The sequence below is a fragment of the Saccopteryx leptura genome, chromosome 6 (assembly GCF_036850995.1).
Source record: "Saccopteryx leptura isolate mSacLep1 chromosome 6, mSacLep1_pri_phased_curated, whole genome shotgun sequence".
In the NCBI taxonomy this organism is placed as follows: domain Eukaryota; kingdom Metazoa; phylum Chordata; class Mammalia; order Chiroptera; family Emballonuridae; genus Saccopteryx; species Saccopteryx leptura.
In genome coordinates, this window is record NC_089508.1 from 80465547 (window position 1) to 80486682 (window position 21136).

Consider the following 21136-nt stretch of genomic DNA (forward strand, 5'->3'; position numbering starts at 1 on the left):
GCACCAGCTGCTGCTCAGCTCTGCAAACATTCAGGACCTCCAGGCTTAGAGTCACCTTTTGCTGGAAGGCAGGACTTCCTTGTCCTGGAGTCAGGTATGGGGATTGGTTGAGTGGGAGACACAGGGGTTCATTCTGACTCTGGTTCTACATGCTCCTCCTGCCTGCACCTTCCCTGTGCCTGGCACATTCCAGAGAGTTCAAATCACAAAGAATCAGCATGTCCTTGGGGGACTAGAAGGTCCATGCAGTCCCCACACTCCTACCTGGCAGCTACTCACAGGGGCACACGGCTTCCACTCAAATCAAGTGTTTCCAGAAGCCTTGTTCCTGGTGCCCGTCCACTCCTGACAAGACTTGGGGTTCCCAGGTTTCCACTCCTGGTCTGCAGATGGGACCCCTTGCTTGGCCCAAAGGCCTTATTTCTAGCTAGATGACTTTCCATGGGGCCCAAGGGCCAGGCAGCCCAGAGCTCATCCTCAACTCTTAGAATCCGGTTCCCACCAGAACTAGCTTGGGAAAAGAACCCCAGCAGGACCCTCCAACTTTAGTGTGAGACACCAGGGAGAGAACAAATTACGCAGTATTAGGCTTGCTTCTTGGTGAGGCCCCAGCACTTTAGCACCCCAAGATCACTGGATCTGACATGCCTGGAACAAACCAAGTCACTAACCCTGCAGCAGAAGCCAGGAGTCCAGGGCCTGTGAGGAGGAATGCTGCTCAGCCAGGCACCCCGAACTCGGCTTGCCATTGAGTCTCAGAGGCAGAACCTGTGCCGGGTTAAGCTCTGCCTAGGGGCATGACTTGGAGCCTGGGTCCTAAGAATTCTCCATAAATATTTGTGAATTAAATATAAGAGGGGTATGTACCAGAGGTGACAGGGTAAGAGGACATCCTGGTGGCACTGGCTCAGCCCATCTGGATGGGAGGTACAGGCAGGAACAGCAGAAATAAGCACTTCTCCCTCTACCTGGGAAGCCAGAAGCCAGCTTGGACCAGGCTGTTCCGAAACCGCTCTAGAAATGGAGTGGCAGGTTGGACGGGGCCCTCAGGAGCCCCCAGCTGCCACCCCTGCCCCAGATGGCGTGTAGGCTGGACACTTCCTTTCCCTCACCCCGGTTTGGAAAGCCTAAGCCCACGTTGGGTAGCAGGGACCTTACCGTGGCCGTTCTTCCGAGCAGCTGGGCCTCAAGCTCCCCACTGCAGGCTGGTGCTTGTCTCTAGCCTAGGAAGCGCCACTCCCTTCAGGCAAAAAGGAGAAAAAAAAAAAAAAAGGAAAAGAAAAAGGAAACCTCGGTGTTTTTCTCGCCCAGCCACTTCTCCCAAAGGCTCCTGGTTGGTGTCGTCCTCCCTCTGTGGGCACACAGCTTCCCCCCCTCGGTGGCAGCTTACTCACCGGTGTGCCTGCAAGGCTGCCAGCTGTGTGGGGGAGGTGGGGAGGCCCATGCGCTCTGCCTGACACACACCAGAGCGTGCCCTCTGGGGCCAGGGGGTCTGCCTGAGCGCCAGGCCGAGCAGTGGCCCCTGGCTGGGTCCTGAGTATGGAGAAGCTGTGCTCTGGGCGGCCCTCTTCCCAGGGAACGCACGCCTGTGAGCTTGACGGAGAACACATAGGTGCTGACTGGCACTGTATGGGTGAGCAACAGAATTCCTTGGTAGAGAGCTGTCTCCTTAGTGCCCAGGGCTGTCAGAAGAGGAGCAGCCACGTGCTGCCGGGCCGCTGGCCATCCTTGGCCTGCCCTTTGGACACTCCCTATCTTGGCACTCGGCCGTGTATCTGCTGTGGACTCAGAAGGCCTGGGCTTGTCTGAGCTGGAGCTCACCCTGCTCAGGCCAGGTGCTTGGTGTCCCTTTTTCACAGCACCCATCACAGAACCTGGGCTCGCCCAGCATCAGTTAGGATGAGCTGCTGCCAAACCCCCATCCCCAGCTCTTTGCAGACTCCCCTGCTGTCCTCAGCACTGGGAGGACACACACTCTCCCACACTCTAACACACCTAACACACACCTGGGGCCACACCCAGCAGAGCCACCTACCTGCTCGGGCCAGCCTAAGCCAATCCAGCCTTGCTCTCCAAATGCCACTCTGGCCCTAGGAGCCACTCATTTACAGAAATATCGGTGGGAGGTGAGTTCTAAGCCAGCCTGGGAGGACTCCAGTCGGTATGAACCAGTCTCCCCTTCTCTCCCAACACCTCTAGAGGACACAGCAGCCTGATCACCATATCTGCTACTGCACTCTGTTGGCTGGCGTCTCTCCTCTGGCACCTTGGGCCCTCACGGCATCTTCCATATCATTAGGAAGCGGCAGCAGACACTCGGCAGGTCCCATCTTCCTCGGAGCCCAAGATAGGTAAGGGAGACTAGCAGGGGTGGGACTCAAGGTGCAGCTCCAAGTTTCCAGCTCCCAAAATAATCAGATGCAAAAGGGAAGATAGAAACCTCCAGGCCAGTGGGTGACTCAGTGCCAGTGGGCAGCTTAGTCACCTGGAGGGCTGCTCCCCGCTCCTGGCACAACAGGCAGGAAGCAGCGTCCTCCGCCACCCGCTGTCCACAGCAGGGTTCTCAAAGGGAGCCTGGCAGAGGAGCCCCAGCGGGCCCAGGGCTGCCTGGCAGGCGGCACTGGCGGTGGGCTCCAGCCTCCTTCCCGCGGTGGCTCTCCCCTCCTCCACCGAGCACCCGGCTCACTTTGGGATTTCTCCATTAAATCCTCAGGCAGCGACCTGCTCCAACGTTGCTTGGCAATTTTGATATCGTAGAGGGTTGCCATGGGGAGGAGGGTGATGTCATTGACACAAAAAGCCCACTGAATTTACAAATCAGCTTGAGCTGAAGCTATTTATAAAAACACGTTTTCCCCTGCCTTCCCTTACTGAGGGGGAGGGAGAGGAGGGGCTGCCTGCCGGGATCAGTGGGAGCCTCCCCTAGCCCTTCCGAAACCAGACCTCCCAGGCTCCCCAACCCCTCAGAGCGGATTCAGACATGGCCAGCCCTGACTGCAGCCAGGCCGAGCTCCCCTTTCCCGGTCTCAGCTGGTTTTGCTGTGAGCCGCACATAATGGGTGCTGGGCAGCGTGGACGGTGGTGTCCTGGGTTTGCAGGGACCAGAAGCCAGCCACTTAACCTGCCCCCTACCTATCATGGCCCCTGGTCAGAAACAGGGAAGTGCAGGTAGGTAGCTTGAGCTCCTTTGCACATGCCCCTACGGCTAGTGCCCCTGAGCGCTCCAGGTGGAGCCCAGCCTTCTCACAGGGCCCTCCCGCTCTGAGCCTCCCCACCTCCTTCACTGGCTTCTCCCAGTATCCAGCCGGGGGTGTCCAAGCCCTACTTTTGGCTCCCTACCCATCTCTCCACACACTTGCCCACCCTCGGTTGAAACATTATCCTCTCTGTGGCTTTGGCCATCAACCTGGAAATGCTCACTCCGGAGCCCAATGTCCTGCTGCCCAACTGCAGGTGCCAACGGCCAGCTCCTGCTCCTAGTGCCCAAAGGAGGCAGTGAAAGATGGGAACCTGCTCTTTGACTCTTCCTACTCCCCAGCCCCCTACATTCAAGGTGGCACTGTAGTAAGCACTTAGACAGACATGAGCAGGCCAGGCACAGAAGGTCACCAGGACAAAAGCCCCAGGTGCCCAGCTATGGGAAAACAAGGATCTTCATCCAGGGTAACCTTTCCTCAACTAGCTTATTGCTGGTCATGCGGCACCACCACCACCAGCACCACCACCACCACACACACACACACACACACCCCAGGAGGGAGGATGAACAAGGGGGCTAGAAAATAGCCCTTACACATTAACTCCTAGGGATAACATCTGGGCCTCAAGCTGTGTTTTAGCTCCAGGCCCAGAAAAGCAGCAAAAATCAGACAAGCAACTTCACAGCTGACCTCAGGACCAGTTGCATTGACTAACTAAAAGGACACACCCGGAGAGTTGATGAATATTCTGTTGAGATCCTCCTTGGGACATCTCCTAAAGACTCCATCCTTGAAACTCTTAAGCCTGACCTGTGGTGGCTGAGTGGATAAAGCATTGACCTAGAACATTGATGTTGCCTGTTTGAAACCCTGGACTTGTGGTCAAGGTACATATGGCAGTTGAGGCTTTTTTTTCCTGAAGTGAGGAGCGGGAGGCAGAGAGACAGACTCCCGCATGAGCCTGACCGGGATCCACCCGGCATGCCCACCAGGGGGCGATGCTCTGCCCATCTGGGGCGTTGCTCTGTTGCAACCAGAGCCATTCTAGCGCCTGAGGCGGAGGCCATGGAGACATCCTCAGCACCTGGGCCAACTTTGCTCCAATGGAGCTTTGGCTGCAGGAGGGGAAGAGAGAGAAAGGAAAGGGGGAGGGGTGGAGAAGCAGAGGGGCGCTTCTCCTGTGTGCCCTGGCCGGGAATCAAACTTGGAACTTCCACAAACCAGGCTGACGCTCTACCACTGAGTCAACTGGCCAGGGCAGCAGTCGATACTTCTTGCTCCTCCTCAGTTCTCTCTCTCCCCCGCCTAAAATTAATAAATAAATTTGAGAGGAAAAAAAAGCTCTTATTTAAAAAGCCTGAATTGGGGTGGCACAGTGCATGGAGTGTGGACCTGGAACACTGAGGTTGCCAGTTCAAAACCCTAGGCTTGCCCAGTCAATGAACATACAAGAAGCAACAACTATGAGTTCATGCTTCCCACTCTCTCTAAAAAAATCAATAAAATCTTTTAAAAAAGAAAACCCTTAAGACAGAGGACCCTGTGCTCTCACTCTCGTTCTAGGAACACCCCCACGCCTTACCCCTTGTGCTCTTCTTCACTCTCAGGTTTTCCTTGCCTTTCTTTCTCCTAAACTCTAAGGGACCCCATGAGACTTGCAATAGGTGGTGGCTGTTCGTCCCGGACTAACCCCCGAACTTGTCTCCAAGGCTCCTTTTCACTGACTTTCCAGTGAGCCCAAGAAGCCTCACCTAGTCTCATTTCTTTCCTATAACATGTCTAGAGAGCCAAAGCAGGCCTGCCTAGGCTCTTTCCTGTTGCTTCTTTTATCTTAGGTTCTTCCTTGTTTCCTTGTTCCAAACTCTGGTAACTAACTGGGACACTCAGTCTCTTAGTGAGTTGCCTGCTCAATCCCTTCTGAGTATATTCCTGCACAGCTAATAGATCCTTGCCTTACTTGGTGCACTTTGTCTCTTGATTAAATTTTTTCCCCCAATAAGACAGGAATTGAGGTCTCATTGTTTCACCATTAATAGCACTAGGCTCCTCATAGTATCTTTCAAAACTTTAATAAATTTTCTTCCCCAGTGAAGCAATGTGGTATTTGTTTAAATTTGGCCCTGGCTGGTTGGCTTAGCAGCAGAGTGTCAGCCCGGTGTGTGGAAGTCCAGGGTTCAATTCCTGGTCAGGGCACACAGGAGAGGCACCCATCTGCTTCTCCACACCTCCCCCTCTTCTTCTTCTTCTCTGTCTCTCTCTTCCCCTCCCGCAGCCAAGGCTCCATTGGAGCAAAGTTGGCCCAGGCGCTGAGGACGGCTCCATGGCCTCTACCTCAGGCGCTAGAATGGCTCCAGCCACAATGGAGCAATGACCCAGCTGGGCAGAGCATTGCTCCCTGGTGGGCGTGCCGGGTGGATCCGGGTCGAGTGCATGCAGGAGTCTGTCTGCCTGCCTATCCCCCCACCCCTGCCCAGCTTCTCACTTCGGAAAAAAATTTTTAAAAAGCCCAGGCTTTGAGTTTTCAGTCCTGACTTCAAGTCCCCCCTCTGCTGTTCATTAGCCAAGTGAGCTTTGCCATGTTACTTAACCAACTGAACTCAATTTCATCATCCATAAAATGGGGATGATCTCACCTGCCTTCCAGGATTGTGAGGATTAAATGAACAAAGCTTCTGGCATAGAGAATGCTCTTCTCGAGAACTCACTAAACATGAATTTTCTTTTCAGCTTTCAGCTGTCATGACTGTGTTGCTTGTTGCTCATTCTTATCCACCTACAAACTGGTGGCAAGTTAATCTTCCTAAACCATGACCCCAGTCACCTCCTGTGCAAAGGTCTCAAGCAGAACAGACATTTTAATTAAACTGCACAGTATTGGACCACGTGGCATTAATTATAAAAACTTAGGTCCTCCAACTGCCAGCTGGGTAACCCACCCTAGCTCCAAATTAAGCAGGAAAGCAATTTTTTGATGGCCATCAGGTAACTAATTCCTAGCACTAAAGAGAAGCCCGTAGCACCAAGTTCAGGACAGAAGCCAGGGCAGCCCCAAGGTCTCTAGGCATCAGGATTAACCAGGACAGAAGATGCTTCCACCACACACTCCACCTAGTGCACCTCCATACCTAGTCCAAGAGCAGGGAGCATCTGGTTGGTGGACTCAGGTCATGTATCCACCTTTGGCTTTGGTGAGGGGGAGGGTAGCCTGGGCACATTGGTTCTGTTACTAGACACGATAGGGTGAAGTTTAGGGTGCTATTATGAAAGGAAAGGGTGCTGGAGGCCCAAAACTAGCCAATGGCATCTTTGGCACTTTTTCTAGTCATTTAAAATTCCTGAGTGTGATCATCTGTAATTGTTGATTCTTTTGTTCTTCTTGTCTTCATAGACTTCTGAAAACTGATGGCCTGTACAGACTCATTCCTCTGCTCTATTATTTTGCATAACTTCTTGACTTAATGAAAATATCTGCAAACTTTTTCTTTTACAGGTTGTAGAGAGGGATGAGGGTGGGGGGATCTGCCAGCCTTTGGAGGAAACTGTGCAAAGCTTGGCTGCCTGCAGCAGGGGGCACGCATGCAGGTGCCTGTACTCCTGGGCCAGTGGTGTGCCCTGTGCCCTTCTTTATCCAGTGCAACTGAAACAGGAAATGAATGTTATACTATTTATGTTAGTCTGACTAAAGAATAGAACTAAAATAAGAATGTACTAACAAAGTAAACTTGTAAAGAAAAATATATACTCAAACCTGTACTTTCACTTCTGGCCAAATTCTTGTTACAACTGAAAAGCATGACCCCTCTAGCTGACACACATCAAGGGTTAACATCAGAGCAAGAAGAACGCACGTAAGCGAGAGCTGCACATCCTGCCTCAGCCCCCTTCCCCCTCACTCCCACCACACTGAGCCTTGTAGTTTTATTTTATTTTTTTTAGATTTTATTCATTTTAGAGAGGATATGAGAAAGGGGGAGGAGCAGGAAGCATCAACTCCCATATGTGCCTTGACCAGGCAAGCCCAGGGTTTTGAACCAGTGACCTCAGTGTTACAGGGCAATGCTTTATCTACTGTGCCACCACAGGTCAGGAGAGCTTTGTAGTTTTGATTCTTGGACAAGGCCAAGAGGACAACCTGACTGCAGGAATACAAGCACTGGTTCAGAGAACAATAACTCTGGTTTATACTAGCTTCAGTTCTGGTTTCAAGGTCAACACAACCATAGACCAGCCAGCCCTAAAGATAAAAACTCCTTCTCAAGAAAAACTGCACATTGGTCCTCCCATAAGGGTTGGTTCTCCCACTCTCGAATTCTCATATCCCCCTTTAGGCCAAGGCACCTAAACTGTTACAATGAATTTTGAGGACAAGAGTCCCCCCATCTTCTCAGGTTGCTGGCATTTGAATAAACATCTTTCCCTCCAATTGGCACCAGTCTCGTGAGTCTGGCTTTTCATGGCAGCAGGCAGCTGGACCTGCGGGTCATTTCTCCAGTTTCAGAACCACCTCTCTGCTAATCCCAGTAGGCTGTGAATTCCTCACGGCAGGAATCCCAACATGGTGCTTGGCACATAGTAGATGCTCATGCAAACTTTGATGAATGAATGAATGAATAAACACCTAAAGAGGTTCTGTGCCACCCTTAGTTGGAATGTGGTGAGTCATGGAGCTGAGAGGGATTCTAGAATAATCAGCCCCACCCCTTCTTCTACAGGTGAGAAAACTGCAGCCCAGAGATTAGGTGACTCAGCAAAGCCACTAAGGAAACAGGCAGACTGGCATGTGGCTTTTCCTCCTCATAGGCCTCTGTTGTTCCCTTTGCTGTCCACACAGGCCCATTCTAACTGAAGCCCCGAGGGCGATGCATCTGTAATTTAGTCAAAGGCAGCAGTGGCACTGTCACCATGGGCATTTCTGCCTTTGAATCTTGGCTCCCAGGGTTGCAGCAGTACAAATCAGCCAAGATAGTGTCCTTACGTTTTCTTAATAAAATCTTTCACTTGAAGCTTTCGTTTTTAAAAAATGGACATAGTTGTAGCCTCAAAAGCAACTTGCCTCATCGGCACCATTTTGGTGAGTTAGGTTCAGCTGGAATGATTGCCTACATCACAATATTCTATTGCATGGTTTTAAAAGAATCATTTGGAGATATGTTTAAAAGGCCACGTAACAATGAAGTTCCCAAATTTTTCTAAATAAATGGCTTTCCCAAAGAATGACATTTCAGAAAAAAGTCTAGCCCTGATTGGGTAGCTCAGTTGGTTAGAGCTTCATCCCGACACACCAGTTTGCAGGTTCAATCCCTGTTCAGGGAACATAAAAGAATCAACCCAATGAATGCATACATAAGTGGAACAAATTGATTTTTTTCTTTCTAAAATCAATAAACAAAAATTTAAGAAAAAAAAAAGTCTAGGGGTCTAGTATATGAAAAAAAATTCCTTTTCACTGCCAAATTTTTCTAGATCTTTAAATTCTTTCACTCCTCACCTCCTTGTGCTGCACGTGTAAAGCGTGCTTTACACAGGCCTTTTGCTGAGTGGGCCTGTCTTCACCTGCCCACACTCATCACCACCTCACACCTCAGGGCCAGGAAGGGAGGACAGATTCTGTTTGTCTTCACCTCCACCATCCCAAGCCAGGGCAGACTCCAGAAAGGAAGCCCTGGATTAACGAGCAGGTGTTGTTGCTGGAGGCCCGTGTCCTGCACTCCAGGGCTGCTGTTACTTCTGCCTGGCATCCAGGAGAGCCGGGCCAGAGGCAAGGGCCTCACCTTTAAAAGATTTTTGCCAAATGGCTTCCTGCATGGCAGGTGAGGTGTCTGGGGGGGGGGGGGGGATGCTTCCAGGGCACCTGTCTATCCTCTGAAGTATTGGTAGCAAAAGGGAGGAAGACCAGGTCAAGTCCTCAGTAGGAAGGATGCTTAAGGGCCTGTCAGATAGGGATACTGTGGGTACCTTCTGTGCCCACTCCTCTAGTCTTGTTCCTCCTTCCACCCAGGGTGATGAAGTGGCCCGGTGGCAGGGCAGGGTGTGGATGACGGCTGGCAGGGGGCTGCTATCATGCTCTATGAGAGAGGTGAATAGGAGCGCCTGCTGGGGTGCAGATTAGGGATTTCTCCAGAAACTCTTTCTTCAGCTAAAGCAAACTGGAAAAGCCTAAGAGAAGTTACTACCAACAACCCTGCTGCCTGGCCACCGCCATTCTGGCCTCGATCAGAAGGCCCAAGGCTGGCCCTCTGCCTAAAAGCAAATAGGAAACGTGGAAGCCTTCCAGTAGCTCAGTCTGAGCTGAAGAACCTGCCTGGAAACCAAGTTATAGGGAAATGGGGAGGAGAAGGGGCCATAGCACTGACAGAAAACAAAGATACCTTGAGATGCCGGCTTAACATCCCTCATGCCTTTTGGGCAACTGGGGGAGGCCAGAAGAGTGACAGAGGTGTGGTCAATGGACAGACAGGCCCAGAGAGGAGGGCCGTGTCAGCAAATGGTCAGAGAGGCACCATTTTGTATGGTCTTCCCATGTTGCCCAACCTATCACAATGCTATAGGGCAGTGGTCCCCAACCCCCGGGCCGCGGACCGATACCGGTCCATGGGCCATTTGGTACCGGTCCACAGAGAAAATAACTTACATTATTTCAGTTTTATTTATATTTAAGTCTGAACGATGTTTTATTTTTAAAAAATGACCAGATTCCCTCTGTTACATCCGTCTAAGACTCACTCTTGACGCTTGTCTCGGTCAAGTGATACATTTATCCGTCCCACCCTAAAGGCTGGTCCGTGAAAATATTTTCTGACATTAAACCGGTCCGTGACCCAAAAAAGGTTGGGGACCACTGCTATAGGGGACATGCGGGAAGGGAACCCATACCAGAATCTCACCAGGATTAGAAGTGGCCCTAGCTAGCAACTTTGTTGACCTCCAAGAATTTCCCCTCAGGAGAAACAGTATACTTGAAGTAAGTGAATAGGGAATAGAATGCTTTTTCCAGGGAGTGTGGAATTCTGAAAATACTTGGTTTTGTGAGATGGGGTGGCAGCAGCTGAATAAATTTTTATGAAGTATTTGGCATCTGCCAGCATAGTATGGCTAGCCTTTTTCTACATGTCAGTTCATTAAATCCTAAAAACACCAGGCCCTGGCCGTGTAGCTCAGTTGGTTAGAGCTTCATCCCGATACACTAAGGTTGTAGGTTTGATCCCCAGTCAGGGCACATACAAGACTCAACCAATGAATGCATAAGTAAGTGAAACAATAAATTGATGTCTCCCTATCCCTTCTTCTAAAATCTTTTTTCTTTTTGGGGGGTATTTTTCCGAAGTTAGAAGCGGGGAGGCAGTCAGACAGACTCTGGCATGTGCTCGATTGGGATCCACCCAGCATGCCCACCAGGGGGCATTGCTCCATTGCAGCTGGAGCCATTCTAGTGCCTGAGGTGGAGGCATGGAGCTGTCCTCAGGGCCCAAACCAACTTTGCTCCCATAGAGCCTTGGCCGTGGGAGGGGAAGAGAGAGACAGAGAGGAAGGAGAGGGGGAAGGGCGGAGAAGCAGATGGGCGCTTCTCCTGTGTGCCCTGGCTGGAAATAAAACCCAGGACTTCCACATGCCGGGCCAACGCTCTACAGCTGAGCCAACCAGCCAGGGCTCTAAAATCAATTTTAAAAATCCTCAAAATACCAAAGGTCTGTTATTATCCCAATTTATACAGATGAGGTACCTGATGCTCAGTGTGGCCCTGGCTCTCACTGTAACTCCCTGGGGCAGCTCTGGCTTGACTGTTTCTGAGTGACACTGCAGACAGCAGGAGGGAGCCACTCAGTTGGGCTGTGGCCACAACCTGCTCTGATGGGCTGTGAGTGGTGCAGAAAGGGATATGCCTGCCTCTGGCTGCCTTTCATCTCTGTGGGACAGAAGGACAGGGCCTTCAGACTTCAGGAGGGTGTCAGGACTCAATCCTAGAAGTTCAATGGCTGGCAGCAGACCCAGCAGTGGTATGTCCTAGGGATCAGCCTTTCCTGGGAGCATCCTCTAAGAGAGGGGTTGGCCCCTCTCAGAGCACAGAAAAGGCAGGACTAGCAGAAACTGGCTGGGCCTTCACTCAAGAGAGTGAAAAAGAAAAGCCTTTTGTCAGAGTGAAATGGGCACCTCTCTCCACTAGGCTGGTCCCAGGGGCACTTCAGGGGATCGACCCTGAGAAGTTATCAGCAATGTGAGGGCTGGCTCAGGAACTGGTCAGAACAGAGTTACAAACTGCAGAGTCCCAAGTACTGGATAGAGAGAGGAGGGAGGGAGGAAAGTGTGTGAAACATCAACTTATAGTTGCTTCACTTATAGTTGTCCAATGATTGCTTCTCATATGTGCCATGACCAGGGGGCTCAAGATGAGCCAGCGACCCCTTGCTCAAGCCAGCGACCTTGGGACATGTTGATGATCCTGCACTCAAACCAGCGACCCCACATTCAAGCTGGCAAGCCTTTGTTCAAGTCGATGAGCCGCTCACTGCTCAAGCTGATCTTGGGGTTTTGAACCGGGGACCTAAGTGTCCCAGGTTAACGCTCTACCCACTCCACCACCACCAGTCAGGCACCAGAAGCAGTCTTCTTCACACATCTCAGTCAGCTCCTGCAATGAGCAAGCACTTGTGATGAATCTGGCAGCACAGGTGATACAAAGCAGCAATAGGACACACGTGGAGAGTTCCCAATGTCCCTACAATGACTGGCTAAAAGCGAATTTTTTTTTAATTTTCTGAAGCTGGAAACGGGAAGAGACAGTCAGACTCCCGCATGCACCCGACCGGGATCTACCCGGCACGCCCACCAGGGGCGACGCTCTGCCCACCAGGGGGCGATGCTCTGCCCCTCCGGGGCGTCGCTGTGCCGCGACCAGAGCCACTCTAGCGCCTGGGGCAGAGGCCAAGGAGCCATCCCCAGCACCCAGGCCATCTTTGCTCCAATGGAGCCTTGGCTGCGGGAGGGGAAGAGACAGAGAGGAAGGAGGGGGGGGGGGTGGAGAAGCAAATGGGCGCTTCTCCTATGTGCCCTGGCTGGGAATCGAACCCCAGTCCCCCGCACACCAGGCCGACGCTCTACCGCTGAGCCAACCGGCCAGGGCCTAAAAGCGAATTTTCTTGAGCACGTATTATAGGCTATATACTGTGCCAGCTAAGCCCTTACATTACCTTGTTAAATTCTTAAATAATCCAATTAATGAATCCATTCAATATCTATTGAGTACCTGCTAGGTACAAAGCTCAAATGCCTGTCCTCATGTAATTTACCATCTAGGTAAGAATTATCACCCCATTTCAGAAATGAGTAAACTAAGGCCTCCTAAAGTTAACTCACTTGCTTAGGTCACTAACAAAAAGGACAGTGTTTAGAACCCAAGCAATCTGTTTCAGCATCCAGGATGCTATGTTGCTGCCAAATACTTTTCCCTTCCCAACACCACCCATGCGACAGACTACTAGTTTCCTCTCTAAAGCGATTTCATCCCTCTTACCTGCTGGAAGAAACACAATGTAGGTTGATGTACACTCTTCCCCCTTCCGGTGTGCTTAGGGAAAGAAAGGCCTCCACCACCATTCCCCGGAGGTGGGGAGGGGGGTGAATCTTAATTAGCTTGAACCAACTTTAATAATCCCCTTCCCTTTGCCCGGGCTTGGTATAAGGCCCAGGGCATGCAACAACATGACCAAGAAATAAGAGGGGAACTTTGCTGAGAGAGTTTTGTAAAGTTTTCTTGTGCTACTTTAGGTTGTTGAGTTTGGAACTGTGGTGGCCATCTGGGTTCCTGAGGGGACCAGTCCGAGGACAAAAGCCAATACAGGAGGTCCTCAGGTTACAACAGTCTCAATATACATTTCGAGTTTACAACATTCACTTTCATAAAAACCTTAAAAAATTGAGACATGAGTGTTTCGGCTTATGCCGTGTCATACTTTCTTTTTTCACTTTTTTGTCTTTTTTGTTACTACAGTATACAGTGCAATATATTTGTCCTTTTCCTTTTACTGTGGCTTAGTTGTTTTTATGTTCTTGATTATGATTTTACAACTGTTAGGATAGGTAAGTGACTTAGGCTAGGTGTGTTGCGAATTACACCAAAATTCAGGCTACATCACTGTCGTAGGAATGGAACTGTTGTAACCCAAGGAACCCTTGTATACTGAGGGTGGCAGAATAGAAACATGGAAACAATTGGGTCCTCCACGAATTGCTGAACTCCAAACTTCTGTGAGATAGCAGACATTCTTACCCCTTATGGTATTTTGCATGGTTTTCTGATTTTTATTTATTTATTTTTTTGCAGGTAAAAACTACCCAATATAAACCAGCTTCAATCTCTGACATACCACAACGGCTTCGAGAACACCCCAACCCAAGTTGGCCCTCACTTCTGCTGAAGTGCCCTAACACATCTGCGTGACTCTGCTGCTGCTGGTCATGGCTTATTTTGAGATGCATTTTGACTTACTTCTCTCTATATTGTTTTGGCTTTTCACCTGTGATATCCTATTTCTCTAAATTACAAACTCCCTGAAGGGAGTAAGCATGCCTTATATTTCTTAATATCCTTTCTGGAGCCCCAATAGAGCTTAATAAATATTTATAGGCTAATCTTCTTTGACACATTTCAAGAGATTATTTCCAGCCCTGGAGGGATAAATGGTCATGTTTAAATAAAGTAAAACAGGAGTCAACAGGTACAGCTAGAGGCCTGAGTAACAGGGTTAGGCATTTCAATCATGGTTTTGATTTCATAATGAATTATACGAACTCCACCTGCCTCCTGTGTGCCCAGCTCTGGGATGCTGCTGAGGAGACTAAGAGGAATCTGCTGCTTGCTATGAGCCAAGAAACTCATGTTTGGCAACCATATTGTGTTTTTAATTCTCACAAGAGCCCTTCAGAGTAGGAACTATCAAGGCTAGTTTACATAGAGCAGACTGACCTGCCTGGATCAAGCAGTGGGTAAGGAGCAAATGTAGGGCATGAGCCCAGGTTTCCCAGTTCCTAAATCAAGTCTATAGGGCTTTCTATGCTTCCATTTCCTTTTTCCTGTTAAGCAGTGGTCACCTTTTATCCAGTGGCTCTGGATAGGGATGTAGCAGAGCATAGAAGAGACTAAATGTCTTGGCTATAAATGGGTTGAGTAGGCCTTGCTCACCAAGTCAGAAATTCATTCCTCTGGTATGGGAGAAGAAGAGAGAGGAGAGGAGAGGAGAGGAGAGAGGAGGAGGAGTGAGATGCATCTGTAGGTGACTAGAGAAGGGATCTATATCCCACTTCCCACCAATGTGAGCAGCAAGATCCAGCCTGACACTTCAGAGCAAATGAGGCGAGACGCAGTCTTTTGGATTTAGGCTGTTTTTAACTACAAACATTTGGTTCCCCAGAGGTCACTTCCAACAGAAGCCATTTTTCCTTATCCTTTAGGTTACAGAATACCACGTTTCTATAACTAACCTTTATTAATGTTATAGATTTAGCTATAGTCTTTACTGTAAATTAACCCAAGACAGTGAGGCTCCAATCAACTAGCTGGATCCCAATGTACTTGAAAGGTTTCCAGAGAACTTTAGACCATTTAAACATTTGAACTAAATCAGTACAAGCATCTACAAGTGTCTTTACTTACTAAAGACACTTAGTTGTCAATACTCTGTCAAGTAGGCACCCAGGATAGCCTCATTTTATAGAGAAAGACAAAGGTTCAGAGAAGAAGTAACTTGTTCAATTCAGAATACCTGGGTTTGAATCCTGGCTGTGTGGCATTGAACAAAACCCAGGTGTTCTGGTTCCTAGAGAGATCATTTTGTTTGGTACCATAGGCAGGCAGCCACCTCAATACTGAGGTTCTAGGAGGTCCTCGGCCTGTGAAGTTATGCCCTGTAATGTAAGCACTATATGCAAGTTATACCTAGGGTATAAAAAGACAGATCTTGTCCCAAAGAGCTTATCTTAGTTAGAGGTAAGGCATGTACATGCACCTGTCCTAGACAATAACGTAGCAGGGGAATGGTACAGGTAGAAGCTACACAGTCTGTACACTATGGAATCTTAACAGCTGGTCCCATGGTCAGATGCTGGGTGTGCCTGACTGGGTGAGTCCTGAGCAAATGATCTGTTCAATGACGGGGTAGTTGATCTGGAAAGTCTCTCTCAGCAATACTAGTTAACATTTGTCTAGTCTGCCTAGTGTATGTTTCTGCCCTCCTGGCCCCCTGGCTTCACCGGGACGCCTTGACTCACTGTACCACACATACTCACCCTTCACCATCTCAGTTCCTTAAGTGATCTCTCATTGAAGCTTCATATGCTATTCTTCCCAATATTTTTATTACTTTATTCTAGAATTACCAAGTTTCTTTTTCAATTTTGTTTAAAAAACACAAACTCAAACAAGTAGAAAACGTGTATTTATCCTTTTGTTCACAGATTTTAATGGGTATTTGTTTTTATGAAATGCCATCCTTACTTTGCTGATAGCAGGACTGAAGCAACTAAATAAAATGCATCACATGACTGGGCCACTAAGATTATACTGTGAAACGGCAGCACACGCTGATTCACATAACTGTTTCAAATAAATGCGAGGCTGAATTAAACACACATGGGAAATAAAGTACACATTTTGATGGAATAAATAAACCTCTGAAAATAACATTTGATTTTGAAAAGAGTACACAGGACAATGATGTAGCATGATGCAGGATCATCAGCCAGTAACAGTGGGAGGTTACACAAACATACATGAAGTGACACAACAGTTAGGGAAGTGAGACTGCCATGCAGGCCCATGCTGTGCCCGGACGGGACGGATTTCCCCTCACAGAGGCTCTAACAGAACTAGTTTTTTTTAAACTCATGGCTGCACTTTTCCAACATTTTAATTCAGTCCTTATTTTTGAGAACTATGTGCTAATTTCTGGGAGTATATAAAGTTAATAGACACAAACTCCTTTGCTCACATGGGGTTTGAAAACTAGCAGCTTGACTGGGCAACCATTACTTCCCATGGAGAGGAATCTGAACTTCTGGATGGATAATAATGCTCAGCAGCAGACGTTTGCCATAGAAGCCTCTCAGAGAGAAAGAGGATAGGAAGCAGTGTGCTCTGACAGAAAAGAAGTACATGTTTACAGAAGTTTAGCCTAAGTTCATTATTGTTGGTTCCTGTCTTAATCATACAATGTCAGTTTATGGAAACTCAAGTGTTTACACAAAAGCCACAAAACATATATATATATTTTTTAAAGTTGAGTTTTATAAAATTCAAACATGGGAAGCTGTACTAGTAGGAAGATGGTAATTTTAGAAAGCATATCTTGAATAGAAACATGACAAAACACTTGAACACATACAACTTTTTATATATTAGTCAATGATTTAAAATTATTCTCAGTCTGTCATTTTAATTTCAAATTAATCTTGTTTTTATATTTGGATAATAAAGAGTCCCATATTTCCCATTTAAAAAACCCCCACAAAATAACACATTAGGCTTTTTACTTTTTAAAATGTAGGTAATTTCTTAGCCTAGATTATCCTATAGACCTAAAAAGGTAATACATATACATTGTAGAAATGTACAAATGGAAAAGTAAAAGCCTTCATTCTTTCCTTTCTTCACCACTATATGTGTTCTCCCCTAAAGGCAATCACATTTCCCCTCAGCCTTTTTTTTTAACATAGCTAAAAATGTCTGGAAGTCATCTTTCAAAGCCTAATTCAAGGCCTGCCATCTCTTGGGCTCAGGCCAAATTGGAAGACTTGCCTTCAGTGACAGTGCCAAGGCACCTCCAGTCCACAGAAGTGGTCTGGCGTCACCTCTGCACTAGTCCGGGACTCCGGCCTTTCCAGGCTCTTTCGTATTGATTATCCTTTTGGGAACAATAAGCCTTGGAAGCAGGGAGGATAACAATTACAAACAGTGCTTTATCTCTGATTACCTGTGCCAATGTTTATTTAAGATAAATATTAGGAAACTTTACCAACTGAAAGAAATGACTACTTAAATGTAATGCAAATTGCCAAATGCCCTAATAATGCACCAAATTTGCACTTCAACTAATAATATATGAGTTGCTTGCTTCCCTTCATCCTCAAACACAATTTTAAACAGTTTTGTGAATAATGAAAATTTCAGGTTTAGGTTGCATTTTTACAGGAAACAAAGTAAATCCCTTCCCTTCAGAGCTTAAATTCTAGTAGTGGGATACAGGAAAAAGAATACATATATTGAAATGAATGTGAGGCTGAATTAAACACATGTGGGAAATAAAGTACACATTTTTTTGTTGTTGTATTTTTCTGAAGTTGAAAATGGGGAGGCAGTCAGACAGACTCCTGCATGCACCTGACCAGGATCCACCCGGCATGCCCACCAGGGGGCGATGCTCTGCCCCTCTGGGGCGTCGCTCTGTTGCAACCAGGGCTATTCTAGCGCCTGAGGCAGAGGCCACAGAGCCATCCCCAGCGCCCGGGCCAACTTTGCTCCAATGGAGCCTTGGTTGCGGGAGGGGAAGAGAGAGACAGAGAGGAAGGAGAGGGGGAGGGGTGGAGAAGCAGATGGGCGCTTCTCCTGTGTGCCTTGGCCGGGAATCGAACCCGGGACTCCTGCAGGCCAGGCCAACGCTCTACCACTGAGACAACCAGCCAGGGCCTAAAGTACACATTTTGATGCAATAAATAAGCCTGTGAAAATAACATTTAATTTTGAGAAAAATAAATAGGATAATATAATACACACACACACACACACAAGGTGGTGATAGTGCTATAGAAAAAATAAAGCAGGGTAAAGAGGGATAGAAATTAAGAGTAGTGTGTGTATGTGTGTGTGTGTGGGGGGATGCTACTTTGTATGGAATGACCAGGGAAGGCCTCTGATAAAATGCATATTTGAGAAGACTTAAGAGAAGTAAGGAAGTGAAAACCCAGGAGAGGACATTCCAGGCAGGAGAAATGGCAAAACAAACAGGCCATAAAGAGAGAAACTGATTGGTATGTTGAGGAGCAACAAGTACGTGGACAGACTAGGGTGAAGTGAACAAAGAAAAGAGAAGTCAGAAAAGAGGTCAGATCTGGTAGGGTCTTGTCAGTTGTGACAAGGTCTTCAGATTTTGTGCTGTGTGAGATGGGAAGGCAGTGGAGGGCTCATATATGACTGGAGGTGGCTGGGGGAAGTACAGAGACATTTATGAGACACTGAGATAATCCAAGTAAAAGATGATACAAGTATATATTTGTAAGTAATTTTTCCTATATTGAGTTTATGGGGATTTTTTTGGAGGGGGGAGTGATAGTTGGCCATGTTAGATTTTGTTTATCTACTATATAGTAACACAGCTATCTCTTTTTTTTAAATTTTATTAAAAAAAATTTTTTTTTCCTTAAGTGAGAAGTGGGGAGGCATAGAAACAGACTCCCACATGTGCCTTGAACTAGGTAGGATGCACCCGGCAAGCCCCCTACTGGGTGATGCTCAGCCCATCTGAGGCTGTTGCTCCATTGCTTGGCAACCAAGCTATTTTAGTACCTGAGGCGAGACCATAGAGTCATCCTCAGTGCCTGGGGCCAACATGCTCCAACCTAGCCATGGCTGTGGGAGAAAAGAGAGATAGGGAGAGAGAGGAAGAGGGAGAGGGGTGGAGAAGCAGATGGTCACTTTTCCTGTGTGTCCTGACCAGTAATCAAACCTGGGACATCCACACACTAGGCCGACACTCTACCACTGAGCCAACCGGCCAAGGATACAGCAACCTTCTTGTTTATATCTTAGTTTTATGTCACACAGACAAAAGATTACAAAGTCATCTAATATTTTATATTTTCATTTTTTTATATTAACATTTTTGATCTATCTAAAATTGTTCTGTGGATAAGCAGTATAACAGACAAAGACCACTGCACATGGCTAGTCACATGTGTACTGGGTACTGGGCTGAAGTCCAGTCAAGCAATAGTGCATTGAGAGATACTGAGTCCACTAGAGGAAGAGGCCTTTCGCTAATTTGTGCAAAGGTGCTATATGAACTAGTGGTGCACTGCTGATAGAGTTAAAACTCTAATCCATTGTTTCAACAGCAGTTATTGAATAATCCATCTTTTCCCACACTGATTTGAAATGCCACCTTTATCCTATTCTATTCAAGGCTTCTTGTGTTTTTGATGGAAACATGGACTTCATTAAAGTATTTTTTTAATTTAAAAAAATTTTTAAAGATTTAATTTATTCATTTTAGAGAGAAGAGAGAGAAAGAAAGAGAGAGAGGAGCAAGAAGTATCAACTCCCATATGTGCCTTGACTGGGCAAGCCCATGGTTTTGAACTGGCAATCTCAGCATTCCAGGTCTACGCTTTATCCACTGCGCCACCACATGTCAGACCAGACCTTATTAAAGTTGAAGTCTATCCTATTAAAAAAGTTTTTTTACAAAGAACTCATAAAACTCAACAACAAACAAACAAACAATTCAATAAAAAAATGGGAAGAGGACATGAACAGACACTTCTCCCAGGAAGAAATACAAATGGCCAACAGATATATGAAAAGATGCTCTTCTTTAGTTATTAGAGAAATGCAAATCAAAACTGCAATGAGATACCACCTCACACCTGTTAGATTAGCTATTATTAACAAGACAGGTAATAGCAAATGCTGGAGAGGCTGTGGAGAAAAAGGAACCCTCATACACTGTTGGTGGGAATGTAAAGTAGTACAACCATTATGGAAGAAAGTATGGTGGTTCCTCAAAAAACTGAAAATAGAACTACCTTATGACCCAGCAATCCCTCTACTGGGTATATACCCCAAAAATTCAGAAATATTGATACGTAAAGACACATGCAGCCCCATGTTCATTGCAGCATTGTTCACAGTGGCCAGGACATGGAAACAACCAAAAAGCCCGTCAATAGATGACTGGATAAAGAAGATGTGGCACATATACACTATACTACTCAGCCATAAGAAATGATGACATCGGATCATTTACAGCAAAATGGTGGGATCTTGATAACATTATACGAAGTGAAATAAGTAAATCAGAAAAAAACAGGAACTGCATTATTCCATACATAGGTGGGACATAAAAGTGAGACTAAGAGACATTGATAAGAGTGTGGTGGTTATGGGGGGGAGGGGGGAGAGGGAGAGGGAAAGGGGGAGGGGGAGGGGCACAAAGAAAACTAGATAGAAGGTGACAGAGGACAATCTGACTTTGGGTGATGGGTATGCAATAATTGAACGACAAGATAACCTGGACATGTTATCTTTGAATATATGTATCCTGATTTATTGATGTCGCCCCATTAAAAAAATAAAATTATTAAAAAAAAAAAAGTTTTTTTAAATGTATCTTCCTCACAAGGGCAGTCTTAATTTTAGGAGCCAGATTGGAAGCAAACTTTTGTATATTAGAAAGAGTTGGTAATTAATTTCTCGTATTTTCATGCAACAGAAAAGCACTTTTTGCTGTCTTTGCTTAAAAACTTTAGCCTAAACACAGTAAGATTCATTTCAGCCTGACCTGTGGTGGTGCAGTGGATAAAGCGTCAACCTGGAAATGCTGAGGTCACCAGTTCGAAACCCTGGGCTTGCCTGGTCAGGGCACATATGGGAGTTGATGCTTCCAGCTCCTCTCTCCCTCTCTCTCTCTCTGTCTCTCCCTCTCCTCTCTAAAATGAATAAATAAAAAAAATTTTTTTAAAAAAGGATTCATTTCAAAAAGCCTTGTGCTAACCCCCTCAAAGGCTTTCTTATCTACCTTGAGATAATAGTTCAACTAACCGTCTAAAGTCCTACTGTTACAGGAAATCTTTTTATTTCCAGGTTCACGATCGGTATCAGTAGAGCACTCTGACTTGGGTGGAAGGCTTCACACAATTGTCACAGGAGGGTGAAGGCTTTCACAGCAGTACGT

General features: G+C 47.0%; 1 protein-coding gene and 1 long non-coding RNA gene across 3 annotated transcripts in view; one reads left to right on the forward strand and one right to left on the reverse strand.

Moving 5' to 3' along the window:
* PAK6 (p21 (RAC1) activated kinase 6) overlaps positions 1 to 2200 on the reverse strand; it is a 42945-nt gene extending 40745 nt beyond the window's left edge. Inside the window, exons 1-2 of one of the 2 annotated variants that reach the window (XM_066388519.1) lie at positions 2036 to 2200; positions 1159 to 1240 (exon numbers count right to left, since the gene is read on the reverse strand). The gene's annotated coding sequence lies outside the window, so the exon portion shown is untranslated. Of the gene's footprint in view, positions 1 to 1158; positions 1241 to 1394; positions 1503 to 2035 lie in introns of those variants that run through there. The other variant, XM_066388517.1, reaches the window with a different exon arrangement.
* Positions 1507 to 13807, forward strand: LOC136407900 (uncharacterized). The gene is made up of 3 exons (XR_010752025.1): positions 1507 to 1633; positions 2200 to 2319; positions 13519 to 13807. It is a non-coding gene; the product is annotated as an uncharacterized lncRNA (long non-coding RNA).
* The last annotated feature ends 7329 nt before the right edge of the window (positions 13808 to 21136 follow it).